The sequence below is a fragment of the Varroa jacobsoni genome, unplaced genomic scaffold (genome assembly GCF_002532875.2).
Source record: "Varroa jacobsoni isolate VJ856 unplaced genomic scaffold, vjacob_1.0 contig00059, whole genome shotgun sequence".
NCBI lineage: Eukaryota > Metazoa > Arthropoda > Arachnida > Mesostigmata > Varroidae > Varroa > Varroa jacobsoni.
The window spans coordinates 174,926-193,929 of record NW_019214402.1 but is presented as its reverse complement, the minus strand read 5'-3'; the positions used below and the strand labels follow the sequence as shown (position 1 = coordinate 193,929).

The following is a 19,004-nucleotide window of genomic DNA, read 5'->3' as shown; positions in this document are numbered from 1 at the left end:
TGCCAGATAAAGCATACACTTTATCCAACACAAGGGTCTTACGCTTCACCGAATATTTCGATGAAGTTAGTTTGTTTCAGTGTGTCTACTGGCTCAACTCAGTCAATCAATTACCTTGCTTCAGTAGCTCTGCTTATGGTCTAGTTACTATTAATTTACTCCACGGACCGCATCCAACATAACTATACCTATATGAGAGTTATCCACCTGAAAAGGTTCAGTTATCGCAGGGTTGCAGTGATCGCGTCCTTTTCATATTAAAGTGCCTACTCATTGCATTTTTCATTTTTTTTTATCAGTTAGGCCATACTTCTCGTTAAGATATATTGTTGTTCCACTGCGATTATTCCATTATCACGTTGGACATATTTCATCACCGAATAGAAAAGAGCTATGAAACTGTGATTTAAAAGTGTTCAATATATACCCAAAATAAATTTTGGTTACGCCTGCATATTGAAAGCTGCTGGTAATCTTACCTTGCACACGACGCCAGTCTACCGCTGAGATCTCAGCTAAGCCAGACTCTGACGCAAGCGGATACTTAGATTGATTACTATCCTCCTCAGCCTCTTTATTCCTGCTTTCCTATTACATATTCTAGCGAATCGAACAGCTTACGGCATTTGTCCTATTTTCCTATATTTACCACAATCTATACGTTTCTTAGCCTCTACAAATATATAACTCAATAATTTTGCTAAGGATTGCTATTTTGATTGAAGCATCTACTTTCGTTTCGTAGAGTGCGCTTTAAGCATCTATTCAATCTATAACTAATGTCGTATCTGCAAGTTACTTTAAGACGAAACCCTATTGCGAAAAACCCGATCGAACTAACCACTTTACCTAGACCATGTTAGGGGAGCAAATTATCCAATATTCATACTCGCAGATAGACGCTCTTTTCGAATAATATAGTAAACATGAAAGCTACAATATTTTACACGGAAAACTGGCTGCGCCATTGTTTCTTCGCCGTGAATGGTGACCGAGGCCATTAATTAAAAGTTACACAACTCCTTGTAATAAATTACACAGGTCGTATACTATATAGGGAGCTTTTTCATGACAGTATGTTTCAAATTCGAGATTAACGAAAGATAAGTCTTGGAATACGGAAGGTCATATATAGGCACCAGGTTAAGGATGTGTCTTCATGCTAAAAGGTCTTTTTTTTAATGTGCGCGGCGGCTTCGACCGTACGGGAGATCGGCGTTGAAGAAGCTTATTGAGGAATTGTCAATGTATTTTTCGATGTAATTTCAATGTAATCGATCGTACCGTTTGTTTGTTCTACTGCTTCACATGCGCGTACTTCTGATTATACTTGGCATAATTTGTTAATTGTGTACCATAAATTAAATGTTACGAAAGAAGGATATCAGCTGAAATGGGCTACCACTTAGATATGTCATACATTTGCTTTCTCTGAAGCTATTTCATTTTTTTCCACGCAATCACTACTGATTACTTTTGTCGTACAATCCGAATACGCAATTCTATCGATGACCTTCACTAGTGTAATGCCAATGCTGAGTAGGCCATCGTGAGTTTGGTTTGGGCTAAAGGCCGGCCTCGTAAACCTTTCTCGAACTTTGACCTTTATTGGGTCGATGGGTACCGGTTACGCATCATTAGATTCAACAGCATTGGGTGCAGTTGTGCAAGGTACTAGTATACCTCGTTGGTCACGCAACAGGAACCTTGTATCCAGGTATTTTTACCACAATTGAAATTAAACCTTTATATATATACATATACATATATATTGAGGTTTCATTAAGTGAAGCGGAGCTTAGTCTGGTTTCGGCTCGACAGCTATTCTGTAGTAGAAGTTCGAAAACCTTTACCTAGCCGGACAATCATATTCATGTTAAGGCATTTACGGTATAGAACAAATAACAGTTACCGCAAAATCGATTGGCAATTGTATGCCATCCAGCTTTGTACGTTAGCAGCAAGTCAACTTCAACCTGATGGGATACCCAATCCTAACGTGAGAACCCTTAATGAAACTATGTGGATATGCATTCTTTTGATGCTTTAGTATCTTTATTGCAATACGTTGTTCTATACATACGTGACGCAGCCTACCTCTTTTCATCCTTTTCGTTTCTGCATATCGTTCTCTTCTCCCAACACAGCAGCTTACCTGAAGTTCAACAACATCATACGCCTATGCAATCTGTTGCAAGTGCACTCCATTTTGCTCCGTTAAAGCACAAGCGCCGACCATGTCCTGTACTTTGCATTGTAATTGGCCGCATCTGCGTTGGCCTGAGTCCGTCTATTTTCTTTTAGTAAACGCGAACGGTTCCATTAACCCTATACACTTGCTGCGATGAAAGCCACATCCCATATCCTTTCCATTTTGCTATAGCATCATCACGTTGCGGACCAAATTGCAGAATAGCAGCGGCGACAATGGTTGCACCGTTCGTGTGGTAGCGTGCGTGCCTAATTTGCGTCATCTACAACGGACTACTGGTTTAGGCTCCGTAAGGTCCCTCTATCCCTACAAATGTCAGGGGTCACCGCCATCCGGTGCGTTCCTATGCAGATCCTGGCTCACTCCTAAGCAGTTTTACAGGTTATCAAGGCAAACACTGCTGCCATCCCGCGCTTGTGAGGTACCCTTCGCTTCGTTGGAACAGACGAGCAGCCCATAGCTAGCTGCCAGCTAGCAAGCTCTTTAGCGAATGGCCTTTCCCTCAATAGGGAAAGGCTCGCCGAGCCTGGCGAGGGTCTCCTTCTTCAAACCATGTAGAAGATCCTGCTCGACAGCCGGCTGCTTTTTGGGGGGCACAGAAACACTGAGCCGTTTGCCACGAGTGGTGTCCGTCACATCGAATGAATGCGCGCCCACGACGCGCTTCCGTCGAGCAAATCGTGCAACGTAGAGTAACAGCAATGGTACTCGTGTTCGTGCGCTATTTCGTATCGTACTCGTGGAAGTAACTTGCAAAGTGATGAAATTTCGAAAACTTTTACCAACGTTCAGCAACCCGTCAATCTTGCTAAAGTGATAAGAAAGCGAAAGGGGTCGAGAGTGAGGAAAGGAAAAGTGTGTCTTGTTTTTTTGTTACAAACATCAAACCCAAGCAAATTTAGCAGCTATTTTCGTTGATCTGTGTCGCGTATGCAACAATGCGATAGAAGTTTATTTCGATCACGTTTGTCCCAACGAAAAGACGTAATTAATTCATTATTCATGTGCCTGTGAGGACGACGTCCACTTCACAGATTTAACTGAACTGTTGGCGCTGCCACCGAAAGAAGTACACGTAACTGCACACATGTATGGACCTATTTAGAGTCTTGCGTTATAGGTCAACAGGCAGAGAATCAAAGGCATAGCAAAGTGAAGAAGCCCTTTCATCAGTTGTTCGAAGTGGATTGTTGTGTTTGTTGCGAATCTTTTAGTAGCTGGTAGTTTGTTAATAGGTCGCGTACAACAGGATACCATCGCGTTGGCTTGCATACAACCTAGGAAGAAATATTTGTGATAGTGTCAATAATTGGCATCGTAATAATAAGACATCGACAATAACAATAGCTAAAAGCACAGCTGCCAGCCAATCGGTTAGTCTTTACGGTTAGTTTCAATTTCTCGATAAACGTTACATTTTTGCATAATTTCCACTGTTTATAAGTATCTTCTTTTGGCGCTCGTTTGTGTAGACGCTGCACTAGTAGTGTCGATGTACATTGAAACGTATATGCATTCTTTTCCCTAAAATAAGTTAACTCGAAACTTACCGACTAGTGGAACTGTATAGACGCAATGATACTCAGCTTCCTTACTACCTTATTGAATCCTATAAAGCGCTCTTATAGATCTATTACATAATTATGCGTCTGCCTACGAACGGCTCAACGCGTTTAGCAAAGAGCACTGTCCGACCGCTTGAAACTAACTGGTCGGGAAACAGCCGACTGCTTATTTGTATTTCTTTTCTTTAATTTAGTATGCGCGTGTCGACGTCGTCCGAGCCCTGAAGAACTTTGTACATTTTGGGCATACAGAATCACCGGGCTTGAAGAAGTCGATTTAAACACTCGATTCTATTAGAAACATGGGCTTTTTTCATCGTTCTCCTTCTTCCTTTTTTTTCTATTGAGTTCATTCGGACGACCATCGTTGCCCACTCGCGAGATGATCGTGACTTCGTGTTCAGGTCTTCTCTATTCCAGCGACTTTTAATGCAACTAGAGCGATAACGGGCGAAATACGGAGAGACAGCGACACGGGCAAATTGCCCGGCCTGGTGCGAAAGGACCCCACTAAATTTGATTCATAATCGAGAAACTTCAGTGGTCATTTTTACGCTATCTTTGATTCTGGCCCGGCCAGCGTCGCTTCCACCACATCTCTTCTAACATTTTATCCGATGCTTTGTTGTTGCTATCATCCCTATGGACCTCATCTAAAATATGCTTCCACTTCCGGAAAGCACCGGTAGCTTCGCCACCCTCTATTCTTTAGTACACTGCGGCTACTATCGACAGGAATTTTTGCCCCCTTATCAATGGTACAATATTTGACCATGGGAGGGTTTAAATGTAAGCTTGACAAAAGCGTTGGTGACGCTGGTGATAATTAAATGAATACAGTGATTCAGTGAATGGCGATTTACCTTCTTCTGTCGAATAAAGAACTGTCAATATTCTAGGGTCCAAAACCTTTAGAGAAAAGGAAAATTATTTTAAGTTCCGATATGTTCAGTTGGCAATTTAGGGGGGGAATTAAGCCTATTTGTAATTAAAGTGTCCGAAATAAAGGCATGGGCAATTTTTGTCAACTAACTGACATATCCTAATACATTGAATACGTTCGAGATGATTAACAATGTCTCTCTCACGCTACAATGTTACGAAATTCACTGCGTATCATTTGAGAATTGACACCGGTTATCTTCCGTGACACCTTCCTCACAGAGCGCTTAAGCTTACATGTCCAGTACTTTTAGACGCACGCCATTGTCGTATCTGCGGTTCGTGTTGCACGTTCGGACGTCGCAACCGTTATCCTTGTAACAAATACAAGCCTCTCAGTTAGTCCGCTGTTTGCGGCGTGCCTAATAAAGTCCATATCGATTAAACTTCATAGCCTTCTACTTCAATCGCAAACACTTTTTCTTATAAGCACACTACGCCGATACCTGTACAGTCGTCCGCGAGTTATAACGGTTTCGTCAACAATAAGAATGAATATCAAGATCGAGCCCCGTCTGTCGCGTATCGATCCGTACTCCTCGTTCGTTGTTAAGTATTGCCATTGACGACATTCGCCTTGCTAACTTTTACATACAATATACGTGATACAATTATTTCCCCTTTGTTATTCTAGCAATGGACATACGCGATTCTATTCATATCGTGCTCTAATAGGAAACAGAACACGGATAAAGCACACAAGTCTTAAACACTCTAATGAGAAATTATCGATCTGTCACTTCCTTCTTTTAGCACGCACCCACCCAAGGAGGCTTTCAGTAGCTTATTAGCGTATCCTGTAGCGTAAAACTTGCAGTTTTAAAGTGACAGTTATAATTGGCGAAGACCTACCCATCGTCCGTTATAACCCATGACCAGTAATAGGGATGGCGGCAGAAGAGTGTTTAGAATTTAATAAAAATACCATGTTGTTTAAACTAGCTATTTCGATTGGCTCTTCACCTGTTATTATTGTTAGTATCAATCTTTTTTTTCTTCCTTAACATCTCTGTTGCCGCCGGTAACATCTGTCTGTACGACAATGAGGCCCGTTTCCGTAAGGGCCATTTTTGGGGATTTGGAATTGCTTGCTTTATTTATGCTCGGCATTATTTTGTCGGGGCTGAGCGGTACATTAATTTTTTTTGACTTTTCAAATGAAGTGCCAAAAATTCAGCTGAGAGCTATGTAAAATCTGAAATTTAGATAGAAAAAAAGATACTTTACCGCAAAATTAGATTTTCATCAAAGTTTTATAGTTTTTTTTTGCAAATTTTCCTCATCAGGGGTATTACAATTTTTAAAAATTTATGGAATATAGCAATTTAAGCATAAATATCATTTGAAGATAAACATTTAAAATTTAGGTAAAATATACCTTTTTATGCTGTTAAATAGTAGATTTTGGAGTGGCGAATTGAAATGCTATAGATAAATTTATATTTTCGTTTCATATTGCCCTCTGAAGGGCAACATTTTAACACTGTGGTTTATGGGAGATATTATTTTTTTTTTCTCTTTCATATGGTGTGTTTCGAAAAATTAAGCCAGAATGTTAAATATATGTTTATATATAAAAATTTACAGCTCATGATATACAAAAAGCCGTTTTCACCTTTGTAGAACTTTTACCCATTTAGGGACATAGGCTATTTTGACCGTGTTCTTTTAATACAACATTTTTATACACGTCGACTGCAAAGTTGTACGACTGACGAGAGCTATATTTAGTGGTGTACCTATTTCCTTGTAGTGCCTTGTTAGTAAATAATAATGACAATTTGACAAAAGCTTCTAGAAAACTCTGACATTTTCGGTCCTTAATAGTGATTAGTAATTTTCGGTGGGTATAGCTAAAGCATAATTGCTAAAATGGATATTCGTTTTGATAACGCCGAAAGACCCATTTTTAAATTAATTTTCTATGTACATGAAAATAACGGTTTTTAGGTATTTGAGTGCTTTTCTGAACAAACTTTTAATAAAAATGTCGATTGAAAAGTTATAACTACTATACATTGTGGCTACCATCTTTTCACTGGAACTGCTTTTTAAAATATTTTCTATGTTAAATATAAAAATATAATGTTTGTCTAAGTCAAAACAAAACGCTCTTTACAGTTTTTTTCGCTGCCGATTGAAGGATTTCGACAAACTGACTGAAGATGCAATATGTATTCGTAGAGTGAAAAGGGGTGCGCTGGCATAAAAAAACGCATTATATGACCTGTTGTCTGTCTTGTGTAACAGTAGTATGAAAGTACCTTCTGAGCTATTTTTCATTGCTTTCGCACATTTTTTTAAAATGGAAGTCTATTTGAAAGTTGCAGCAGTAGGTGTGACAAACATTTTTCCCTAAAATATAATTCATAATTTTTTTTAGATAACCCCCCTTTTTTTTTTCTTTGTAAGACTTCTCTGTGGATGAAAATTTTTCTGCCGAGAAGTCTATGTAAGGGGAATTTTTCCTGATCCCAATAAAAAGGTCTCAACCAACCTAATTGAAAAGTGATATAAGTCTCGTTTTTAATGTCGAAAATACTGTTCATTCAAACAAACCATTCAGTATGGCGTCTCTTTAAAGGACGTTTTTTCTGCTGCCATTTAATAAATCTTGACGAGCCATGCAAAATGGCATATGTGTCATTATGACTGAAGTTTGTTTTTTTGAAGTGAAAAAAACAAGAATCCGAATGTCACATTTGCTATAACTCATGCGGTCAAAATGCCTTTTAAGAGCTTCCTTAACTGAAAACTTCAATTATGACGTCTCAGGAACGGTATTAATATCGCGTTGGTTAGTAGGCTAGAAAGTTGTAGCTTCTGTTAACCATAAAACTGATTATAAGTCAGCAAACGGTCGAATTGATTAAAGTATATTGTTGCAACATTGGCTGACCGTAGTCGTCATCAGCCGACTGCTGATTTTCATAGATGGCTGACTACATACACGTGCATCACTGCAATGTCAGCCGATGGCCGACTCCATTTACGTGCGTCAACGAAATGTCGGCCATCGGCCAACTTTATTTATGTACATCATTGTAACGTTGGCTGAGCGTATTCGCGTGCTTGCCAGGAACAAAAACAATTAATTAACGTACGTTCCTGAGACGTCCGCCGATAACCGATGGTATACATATGCGCCTGAAAAACAAAGTCAATTCAGAAAGCCTCCGCACGTCACCAAAGCGCAAAAATTTAGTTACCATTATTATTATTATTATTATAGTTCCTAATTGACACACAGCTCACAACTTCGGAAAATAGACTCTCGTGATTTACATAACCTAAAACAGCTCAGAGCATCGCTATAGGGCAGCTTATTCAGTAAAGCCGCTGAACTTCGTCCACTACGTTATCGCTCGGATTCGTTTAGGGAGCATATTGTTCACGTCGTAAGGCAAACAAACAAATCCGTGTCCCTCAAATAACTCCATTTCGATAAGTATACTAGCGGCATGTCAAAGTATGCCAATAAGTCACATACTGGCAACGCGTCGAGAGGAACCAGAAAGTATACTTGCACTGAGACCGGCTCCAGCATCGCTTGGGTTAAGTCGAGGTATTAACGATGATCTTCGAGGTAATGAAGATGAACACTAAACTAGCTGACTGATACCTAATTGCTGCGTCTGCCACTTTGTCCCTGTCTCCAACACTGTAGTCTTCTATCCCATCTCCCCATTGTGTATTCACTGATCCATGTTAGCGAGCACCGTTGAAACCGGCGCCTTCCTCATGAGCATCTGTATTTACATAGCTTGCTGCCACCGTATGAAAGAAAGAGCAGAGTTGGCAGCAGCTTTGGTGGCGTTTGGTTGTAGCAGAGACTATTGGTTTTTTTCGCCTCTCACTGGGCCTCAGTTCTCACGTGGTTCTTCTGTTTCAGGGCGGTGCCGCGTATACAGCACACGGGAGCTTGTGGATATGCGCAGGAGATCGCTTAGCCCCTTACCTTCTGCTTGCCCCCTTCCTGTTTACTTTCCTCGTAACTTCACCCCAACCTTGCTTGCTCTCTGCCACTACTTCCCAAATGCCCCTAATTCCGCTAATGAATAAAGTGCTGTGACTGCCACCGTTCAGCCTGCTATCCATGCCCAGCTAATGAGTACTCTCGTCGCTCGTACGAGAAAAACGCCAAAGGCATATTCATTGATATGAGTCAACCAATAATGACAATATCACAATTTTAGTCTTGTTTTTTTAATTTAAGGAACGGCCACCGGGGCTCATTGCAGTACAATAGCACCAGGCAAACGGTGCACTCATGTATTATAGTACGTCCATAACGTATCTTGCGTTCTTGCTCGCTTAGTAAACATATATACATGTATACAATATTGTCTATTTAAATAGAAAGCACTGAATGAAGCACCGCGTAAACAAATACGGATGACCGCTGCCGTTTTCGTTGTTGTTATTATATCATATAACTGCTGAAGTTTGTTAGAATTTTTCAATGGCCCATAATAACCCAGAAGTATGCGGTTATAATTTGATTTTACCTAGGTGTTAAGGCTTTGTTAATGGCGCGTATAGTAAGTCAGCATAAACGATAAGCTCTTTGAGAAAGATGAATGTTTTTAGGGATGCGAATTTCCGTGAGGTATATCAATGCATAGCATGAGAACGTCATCGCTGTACGGCCACCGTAATCACGTCTGTGCACAAGTTGCGTTGTCTCTAAGGCTATGCGAAACGGAAAACGTATTTCCTATTATAGATATTACATATGCATATGATGAAGAATCGATGCTGGTGACCTCATGCCGCAAAGCAACACTTCAGCTATCGTCTTGTAAAATTTCATCATCAGCACGAAGCTTCTGATTACTCATCGAATCCACTAACGCAGTTGCTAGAGTCGGTAGACGGTCAGGCAAATGCACCAGACCATTCCATCATTTAGTCTATATAGTAGATAGACTTATAGTAGATAAGTGCGAACAGTGAGTACTAGCTTTTATTGTGTGGATAACCTGTTGTTATCGGTTTGTCAAAGGGCTTTAATTGGCTGTAGCCTTGACTGCCGGCCCTATGGGAACAAGGAAAATAATACTACTAATATTGTGATTGTTTCGCTTATCGAAAACGCGCGAGCTGCTCAACTCTGACGTCAGTTACGCGCTGTTACCGATACTGAAGCCAGCAAAGAAAACAGCAGCAACTAGATATTGCGCCTCGACGGGCATAAACCCATTCTCACCGATAGCACTAATGTATAGTATACCGCCGATTCTAAAACAGTCTTATCTTTCGCCGGGTGCTGTGCGACCGGTCAGTTGCTGTCGACAGTATCCTTTCGTTCGCTGAATGCAACGCACAAGTGGTCCGGAAAGCAAAACAGTGGGCACGCCGTAACACGTAAATAATGCACCTTTTTAATATGGACTGTATCTTCAACGTGGCGGCGGTGATGCTGCCTATGTTGTTTACATAGGTACATATTTAACTGGCGACGGAAAAGGTAGCAGAGCTGAGTCTTTCCGCACTGCATTACTTACGCTCCATGATGGCTGTTATCGAATTTTGATCGAGTCTTCTTATATGTAAGCGACGTTTACTGCGGCTAGTATATATGTAGTTTTAATAATAAGCATTTTCTATCAACTAGTCCACAGATGATAGTTACGTATATAGGAAGATGCGACCATACATGGTATGAGAACAAATGACGTCACTTTAAACTGCGAACATTAATGATCGTCAGTGATTTCCAGAGGTCGTGTAGTTGACGTCTTAGGCTAAAGTTTGAGCGAATCTGCGGCCACTTTTGATAGTTGGTGTGTGCCTGCTCAGTAGGACCTAACAAAGGGCTAGCAAAATCTATCCTCTCGTAGCGACAATATAAAGAAGAGGGAGCGAGATAGACGGGGAAATTTTTGAAACTCTCTAGGTACGTATGAGTGTATGTCGGCGATAATCCAAATATACTTCTATACAAGGGTGTGAAGAGACGAACCACAGGCCTGTGGCTTACAACAAGAGTGTCTGACATACCTGATGCAAAAAGACAACCAATCACTCGTTTATCAAGGAAGAGCCGCACTAGTGTGCTGTCAAATTATAGAAAATACGAGATATACACAAAAGGTAATCGAACTCCATAAACAATTCCAGTGGCGGCTTGTGTAGAAGCGATTAACAAATTGGGTGATCGAGGCATAGAATGCTTAGTCCGAATCACTGATTGGGCTTGATACGGGCTTCGTTACTGCTACTAAGATATGTATGAGATCAACCTTCGGTTAGGGGAAAGAGTAAGAATAGAGTTATTATAGCATTCGTTAGCATTAGCATGAAAAGTGTCCTGAAGTAAGATGAAATCTAGGACCGAGGGCAGTGTATTGTAGGTTATTCGAATTAGTTGAATTCTGCTGGTGTTGTAGTGGCCTTTACTTCAGTGCTTGACCCACGTACTCGACGGCTTGATACCATAACTTACCTGTCACTAAACAATAACGTCTTATAATTTAGTCAAGAAGTTGGCAAACGCATGCAGCTAAAAACTGACTGCCAACGGCAGACGAGAACCGTTCAAATGATCCAGTTAACAAACCCACAAAAAACACGGACGGAGGTAGTACAGTAAGTTTTGATTCAGCGTGACGGACCAAGCTGATGGCTCCTCGGGGTTGTTATTATCCCCATCCCCGCCGCTGCATTTACCCGATGTAATTCACTAAAACCACGTTCCTGATACGAAGCTGTGCTCATAGCGTAGAGAAACGCGTCGTTAACAGAGCAACCTTTGTTGTTAATGATGCACTATAAATAGCTTTCTTTGTCCACTCTATAACACTAGCTAAAGACAATTGTGTAAATAGTCTAGATTTATATAATGACTATCGGGGAATCGTTGGCCTACATATTAGCTGGTAGGCACGACGCGGCTGAAGGGGCGTAAGGAAGCAATTTTAAAGGAGCATTTTTTGCATTGGTAAATGAGGCGAGAGCAGCAAATGAACGTTCCTTTTCGCTGATAACCATTGTGCAACAGCAAGGCGGTCGCATACGTGCTCAGTGTATTTTGATGTATAGGTGATTTGCACGTAGCAAACAGAACGCTTCAAAGTGCTCATGATGGGGCACAAGCAGATTATTATATTTAAAGATCCGAAACTTACTATTGCTATCATTGGAGAGACAGTGAAAAACTGATCTCGGCCCATGATACCGTTATCAGCATTGGCAACGGCCACAGAGGCTGCAGCTTCAGTAGCAGCAGCGATAGCAACGTGTCCAGCTGTAAGGGCAACAGTAAATAGAGTAGCAGATAAAGGTCTGCAGATGAGAGCACCCATGAACGCCGAGGTCGGCAAGCTGTCAACATTAATACTAACAATCACTACAGGCAACTTTCCTGCCACCACTACTTTTGTGAAGAAGGGAAAAATTAGGTATTTTCAGACAGCAAGCCCCCGGAAAAATCCAGAAGATTCACATTGTAGGAATCCAACTATACATCACTCAGAAACAGAAAAAAGTAACAAAGAGCCGCAAAATGTCGGATTGATCTGCCCAGTTCTAACGAGGAGATTACGCCTATGCGCCGAAGGATCAAACCAATCCGTAGAGAAAAAGGTCGATGGAGAAAGGAAAAAGAAACAGCGAGGACATCGGGTGGCTTCTGTCTGACCGATTTCTGCTTATTAGTCGGTATCTACGTGGAATAAAATTTTAAAGATCATCCGATAAACAGGCTAACCGGTTTATTCAAGTTAAGGATTAGAGGCACTGAAGAAATTGGGCACTCGGGCGAATCTCAGAGATGGAATCAAATACAGGGTGCAGCCAAGCGAATAGAGAGATTTCAGATGACGGTATCTCTAGAGTATACAGACCGATGCAAAATTCGAGAAAGTCTCTAGTACAAAAATATATTTGCGAATCGACAATACAAATTGACGCTAAAGAGACAGAGTGTGTTCGCAATGACATTATGTGTCTATACGATAGTGTCTCTTACTGACGTTTCGAGCTTTTTAAGGGTTGCCTCTTAACATGCCTACGCGCATAGACGATCAAAGATTTGTCGTGCTGCTGCCACTGGTCGTGTCTGGAGCAATAAAAGCGTTGAGCCAATTTCTTTTTAGCAGAGTCAAGCAAGAATGTTACCCGATTCTGAAGACTTGATCCAATAAGCCTTTACTTCCTCAGTGGCTTAAGGTAAAGTTGGCTTGACATTTAGAATAAAAATGAACAGGTAAGTACATTTCGCTCTGATTGGCGCCTGTAATAAACGATTTATCAAGGCCGACAAATACGGATGAAGTTTTCTCAAGTGTATAATGGCTCGAATCAGATACGTTTTTAAGTTGAAAAAGTTCACGTGGAATTGGCTTGAGCATAAACCTAATTTTTAAACTGATCGGCGCTCATTTCAGAGAAAAGTACATGATTTTTGTGTTTGCAACGAATTATATCGGCGCCACAAAGATATAGAAGTGCTAACTGGTTTTAAATATACAAAAGCATCGATGTTACAATATGTTGTCTGGGGTTCCATGTACAGCACCGAAGTTCGAGAGTTTTCCAGTCTTAATGCGCTATTCTCTACCAAGTCTCCACACAAGAGATAAGCTCTTGAAGGATGTAAAACGGGTACAGTGTGGTAAGTTGGTGGATTCGCTGAATATTGCTGATCAAATACACAATGTAGATTTAAGAGAAAATTCTCACATATTGCAGGCTAAACATAAGCACACGCTGTACACACGTACGAAACGTTATCTAATTTGGTCAAAAATTAAGCTGGGCATCCGACCAATTTCTGCTGCTGCTTTCCACAGACAATTCATTTAGCAGGAAAAAGGCAGGCAACGGTCCGTTCCCCTATGTCTCCATCGACCACCGGTTGGCGTTAGAAAGAATGGCGACCATACTAATTTGGGAGAAAAAAGCTAGGGTCGTTAGATCTAAGTAAGAGATCTACTTTCCTTATGCTTTTTAATGGCCGTAAAAGAAAACGAGAGGCTCTGACTTCAATAGATGCCCCAACTAGATCAATCTTCTCCGAATAATATTGTAATGAACAGAGCTACCACCAGGGGACGTGCACCCTGAATACGACATAGTACGACGCTTAAATGTAGCTTGGCTTGATAGCTGAGTAAAGCGCAAAAAGAATGATAAATAAATATAGATAATTATACACAACGTTTTAATCCGAAAGCTGCATTGCTACTTTTAATTAAAGCACTTGAAACACCATGTCGGATTCCTTTCAATAACCGCTTTATTTTGAGTAGCTCAGTTTAACTGGAGCTGATATGGTAGCATGTTATATGGCAAGGGAACCCTAACCCGTTAGACAGTAGACATCAAAATTGTACCTAAAATTAAAGCTCATATCTGTAAATCAACCTGTGTAAGAATAGCAACCAATTGAGGTTTGTTAAAACTATGAGAATCAGTTTAAGTAGAACCTGTGTGAAAGCTGTCTCCAAATCAAATCTGCTAAAGACTCCTATATATAATCTGTACGATACATAGACGACAGTGATCAGCTTTACCCGAGATTCTATATGTATATCAGTATGTACGGTAAGTCCTGTATATCTTGCCAATCCTTGAGGCTAATTTTGATACAAATAAAACCTTTTGTCGATAAAGGTTGGAGGAAAAACAGGTCTGGCTGGGTAATTTCTTTTACATGATCTCGTCATTTTTCTACAAAAAGCATTTAACTACTTACGAGCGCACCAACGAATAGTATTGTCCACGTTTGATCGTTTTGTATAATAACCAGTCAAACACAGTCAACAACTTGATTGCGTGAGCACAGGCTTTTTGCCCCTTAACGCGAGAATAGCTTGGAGCAGCAGACAAACTTATAAAAAAGTTTGGAACTAATTATCGTCACAAACTTGGATTGAAAGGTCCCTTTAAAGATCTTTTTTAATGTATGCACATATCGTTGAATATAAGTGCTAGCTATATATATATATATGTCTGGCCAGAGCTGCTTGGGTGTACGATCGAAAGTCCCAAGAATTCTCATCAAACTTCAACGACACTATTGGACCTGGTATCAACTATAACGCCTCAAAAATGATGATCGATGCCAAAAACTTACTGAAGCAGGAGGTGAGTTAGAAGTATATGAAGCTTTGAAAAGCTTTTGTTCAATTTCTTGTTGAGAAATCTAATAATGCTCAGCCTTAGGTTACATACTCTTATAATGACTGTCGCCCAGGTCAGGAAAGGCTCGAAAACATGTATTTAATTTAATAGGATCTAGTTAAAGCAGTGGTCAAGCACATAACTTACACAGCAATTAGAAAAGTTTAGCACGAGGGTAGATCGATGTAATACTTTGTGAATAGATTACATGCTCGAACCATACGTAAGGTAGTTGCCTGAGCCGATCTTCCTAAATACGAAAATCACCTACGACCGGAGATTGTAATTGAAGTAAAACCTTAGCCGAAGTTTTGTCTACAAGTTTGATTTACGTCGTTACAAACACTTTATTCAACGATATGTTAGTTATTGCTCTCTGCAAATACACCCCCGCAGATATTTTGAACATATCTTGGAGGTGCGTACAAAACACATTGCGTATGCTTTTCTTAGCAGGTGTTCCAGCTTAAAAATGATCCATGGACCAAGCAGATGACCTGAAGTACTCGCCGAATAAACACAGCTGTTTTTTTTTATAGACCTTAGGTGCCGGAAGATTAGTTAAAATCAGCCCCTTATTACTCCGCATTTACAAGCTGCTGTTTTTATACAGCGACTAGGGCTGCGTGCAGTAACAAGTCTCTGCAATCACTTGCCCTAATAACCAGGCGTCAGGATCTTCAGCTGTTTGTCCCCTTGGCTCTTAGATATATTGCTTCCAAATAGCATGTAACAGTGTTATTAATAGAACAAAGCAAAGTCTACCTTTCTATAAACGTTGATATTATCACAATGAGTAAAAAGGTAGAGGCTGCAGTTCTGCGATGAGCAGGGGAGTTCTCAAAAGAACCACGTAATATACAAGGAAAAGACAAATTTTCTCGCAAAATGGCACTTTAACATTAATATTCATTTGGGTAGTCTTTTTATAAGTGCTATCGTTACCGTGATGAGAATACGAAGTGACTGTTGTGCACGGTATGGGTGGCTTGGAGAAAGTCGAAGTTATTGGCTCGGATACGATTATCAACGCCACCTACTGGCCGCTATAGAACGACACCGTCGACCACTCCATTATCCACCATCAAAACCTGTTCCAGCTGTACGGGTGGGGACAGTATACAATATCTGTATGTGTATGGCTGTCGTTGCTCGATAGAATATTCTAAAAGTGATAGAACAACACTAAAGTATGACTTAAAGAGATTATTCATTTTTAAAAATAGATGCCTCTACGAGTCTCCAAAAATTATGTAAGCCAACGTATCAGCCAGCCGGCATGGTTAGGGCTGAAATACGAAGTGGTTGCGAGGTTATAACGTCAACTGGGTAACTACATTTGTGGGATTATTCTGATCTGTGCGGAAAGAAGTATGGTGAAACCAAGTTCTGCCCCTATAGATCTAAGCTAGCTTTAACTGAAAGGCGGCTAAAAGGTAAGCAGTCCTTCGAGGGGGTTTCTTACGTAAGTAAATTTCCTTTTCTCTAGTTAACCGCCGAAGACTTCAGGTGAGACCTGGAGCCGGCTGGGCTCAAAACGATAGAATCGATTCTCATAAGAATTCGTAGAAACAGGCGACTGGCTATTAAATGATCGCTTATCGAGGTTTGCAGGCTTATCGGGCGGTCTGCTTATGGACAGATCCGTTGGTCTGAACCGCTACACAGTTGAACCGGGCAGAAATAACGATACAACAAACGGTACACTTATGGACATGTAGAGTCGTGGTGAACTAAAGTCATCTTTTCCATTTGTAAATTCTTTGAACATCGACAAAAACTGCAAGTATGGGTTTGCTGACATTTCCCCAACTTGTGTATCAGCTCCGATACTTTCCAAAAAAGTCGCCTATTTTTAGCATTACGGTATAAGTGTAGTCCCTTCTTCCCCCATTTTCGGTGGAACCTACTATCCGATTTACAATATTTGTAGGTATCTTGTAGGTTATTTGTAGGTATTCGTGTATTAACTTCCATATGCGCTATCATCGCGTCATAATGAATTTTGTGAGTAGAATAAATATCACGTGTGACCATGAAATACACACTGAGCAAACATAGTATATGTGTCACTGCATAAAAAACAACAAATTCTCTGTATAAGTATACGTTCCATATAAGGGCTTTGCAAGTGACTGGTCACTGGGTAGCAACGTGAATCCGAATGCTGAATTGCGAGCTCTCATTGGGAAACTAGCAAATGTTTTCTCCGTATGTAAGCGGCACCACAAACCCATGTCGTCTATTCTGGCCTACTTTGTTGGGAAAGGTAATTCACGTAAGATTTTCTAACCGGACAAGCGAAGCGCGCATCCGCGTGATCGTGGTATATACATAGGAGCTTGCCTTCCTCGAGGATCTGTCAACCAACCATGCAAGCGTTGCACCGTGTGCATGAACAGGGAAGCGAATCAGTCGATTGACCTACCGATTACCCCGCCTTTTATTGGGTAACGAGTGCTATTTAATAACCTATAGGATTTAGGAAGTATTAGTTTGTTTTGTCTACTTAATTAATGTGACGCACTGCTTGTGGATGATCCAACCTCAAGCAGCTTCTGAGGTATCATGGCCTTTCGCCAAGTCGAACTCGTTCGTACGTATCCAGAACTAACTTACGCAATACAATCTCAATGCAGGTTAATGCTCTGGTAATAACTAACGGAGAGCTCTTAAAGCCGTGACTGCAAAAACGCAACATGTATTAAAAGGTAGTCGCAAATAGTAAATATATAATAATGTTCCGTATAATTGAGACTACGAGATACAGTCGAGCTTCGTCGACGTTGTTATTTCTAAGTGTCCTTAGATTAAAGGTCAAAGTCTACTCGTACTTGGTATCAGGACAGAGATGCTATAAACAAATAACGACTTTCGATAGCGAACAGTTTGGCTAAACAATTACATTGAGACGTAGTGGTTGAAACTCTCACAGGATAGACCTACATAATTAATATGATCAGCACACCCAAAAATTATGTGCCGTTACATGAAAATTGACATGTTCGTTTCAAGCAGCATGGTGGTAAGCTACAGCGGAGTTCGTGTGAAGCAACTTGATGGCGGAGTGTTGAGGATCACTATTTGGCGGTCAGTTTTACTATGTGTGTTAAATGGTATGGCGGTAACGTTACAGTAAGCTACAACTACAGTAAGTTAAAACTGTAAAACTTCATGGAATAAGGGAAACATAGCCGATCTGCTCTTGTCAGCAGAGCCTAGTTTCTGGACGGAACATCGCACATTCGAAACCGACTTCGTTTGTTGGCTACGACCATGTACTTTATCAGTGCTTCAGATATTTATAAACGTGAAGACGTCAAAAAAAGCAAAAAGGTAGACACATCAGTAGAGCCTTACAGTCACAAGATGAAAGACATGCGGTCGTTACTGGCCTTGTGTACGCGTGTGAAGACGTATTAAGGGCTATATGGTTGGCCTTGGCTTCAATGTTGACGGAAGAACCGAGTTAGCTGAACAACTTTGGTTATCGAGCCAGAGAGTATACTATGTGCATGAGATAAGGGGTATCCGTTGAATACGGGGATTGTCGATATCGATCGCAACGCTGGTAAACACTGACATAGGCTACAACAGTAAGGAGAGCTCATTGATTGCTAATCACTGCGAAAACTTTTAGCATGATGATAAACATCAGCAATAATTGGCTCCAACTATCTAACATTCACTTTAGTCTGTTAGCAATGAAATGAGGAAATGAGTAAACCATTAGAGCCCTCCGATTGTCCCAGTGATATTTCATGGACAGCTTGTAACTAAGATCTGCAACCCTTTCACATCAATAGCAGTGATATGCCATTGCCGTAAATGAAACGGCTGTCCGACTTGTACTGCACGTAACGCACGAAAAAATATGATCAGCGTTATACAACTAAGTAAAGCTGATAGCGTGACAGAAAGTGTCGACTCTAGACATTCTATGTATACATAGCAACTTATAAACAGTTATCACAACAGTCAAGATCCACGTGGTGATGATAACTTGAATATAACGTATGGAGTCGTCTTTGAACTATTTAAATGAAGAAAACGTTTGGCGAACCTGCTATTTTAAATTTGGCAACCCGAAGTGAACGGCTAGCGGAAATTGTCCGGACAGTAGCGGAAATCGAAATGTCACTGCTGTACAATCTGCT

General features: G+C 40.7%; 1 protein-coding gene across 1 annotated transcript in view; it reads left to right on the top strand.

The window, feature by feature from the left end:
• The first annotated feature begins 2,696 nt into the window (after nt 1–2,696).
• The window catches only part of LOC111270695 (serine/threonine-protein kinase SBK1), a 40,259-nt gene continuing 23,951 nt past the window's right edge, over nt 2,697–19,004 (top strand). The window contains exon 1 of the mRNA XM_022851065.2: nt 2,697–3,598. The gene's annotated coding sequence lies outside the window, so the exon portion shown is untranslated. The remainder of the gene's footprint in view (nt 3,599–19,004) is intronic.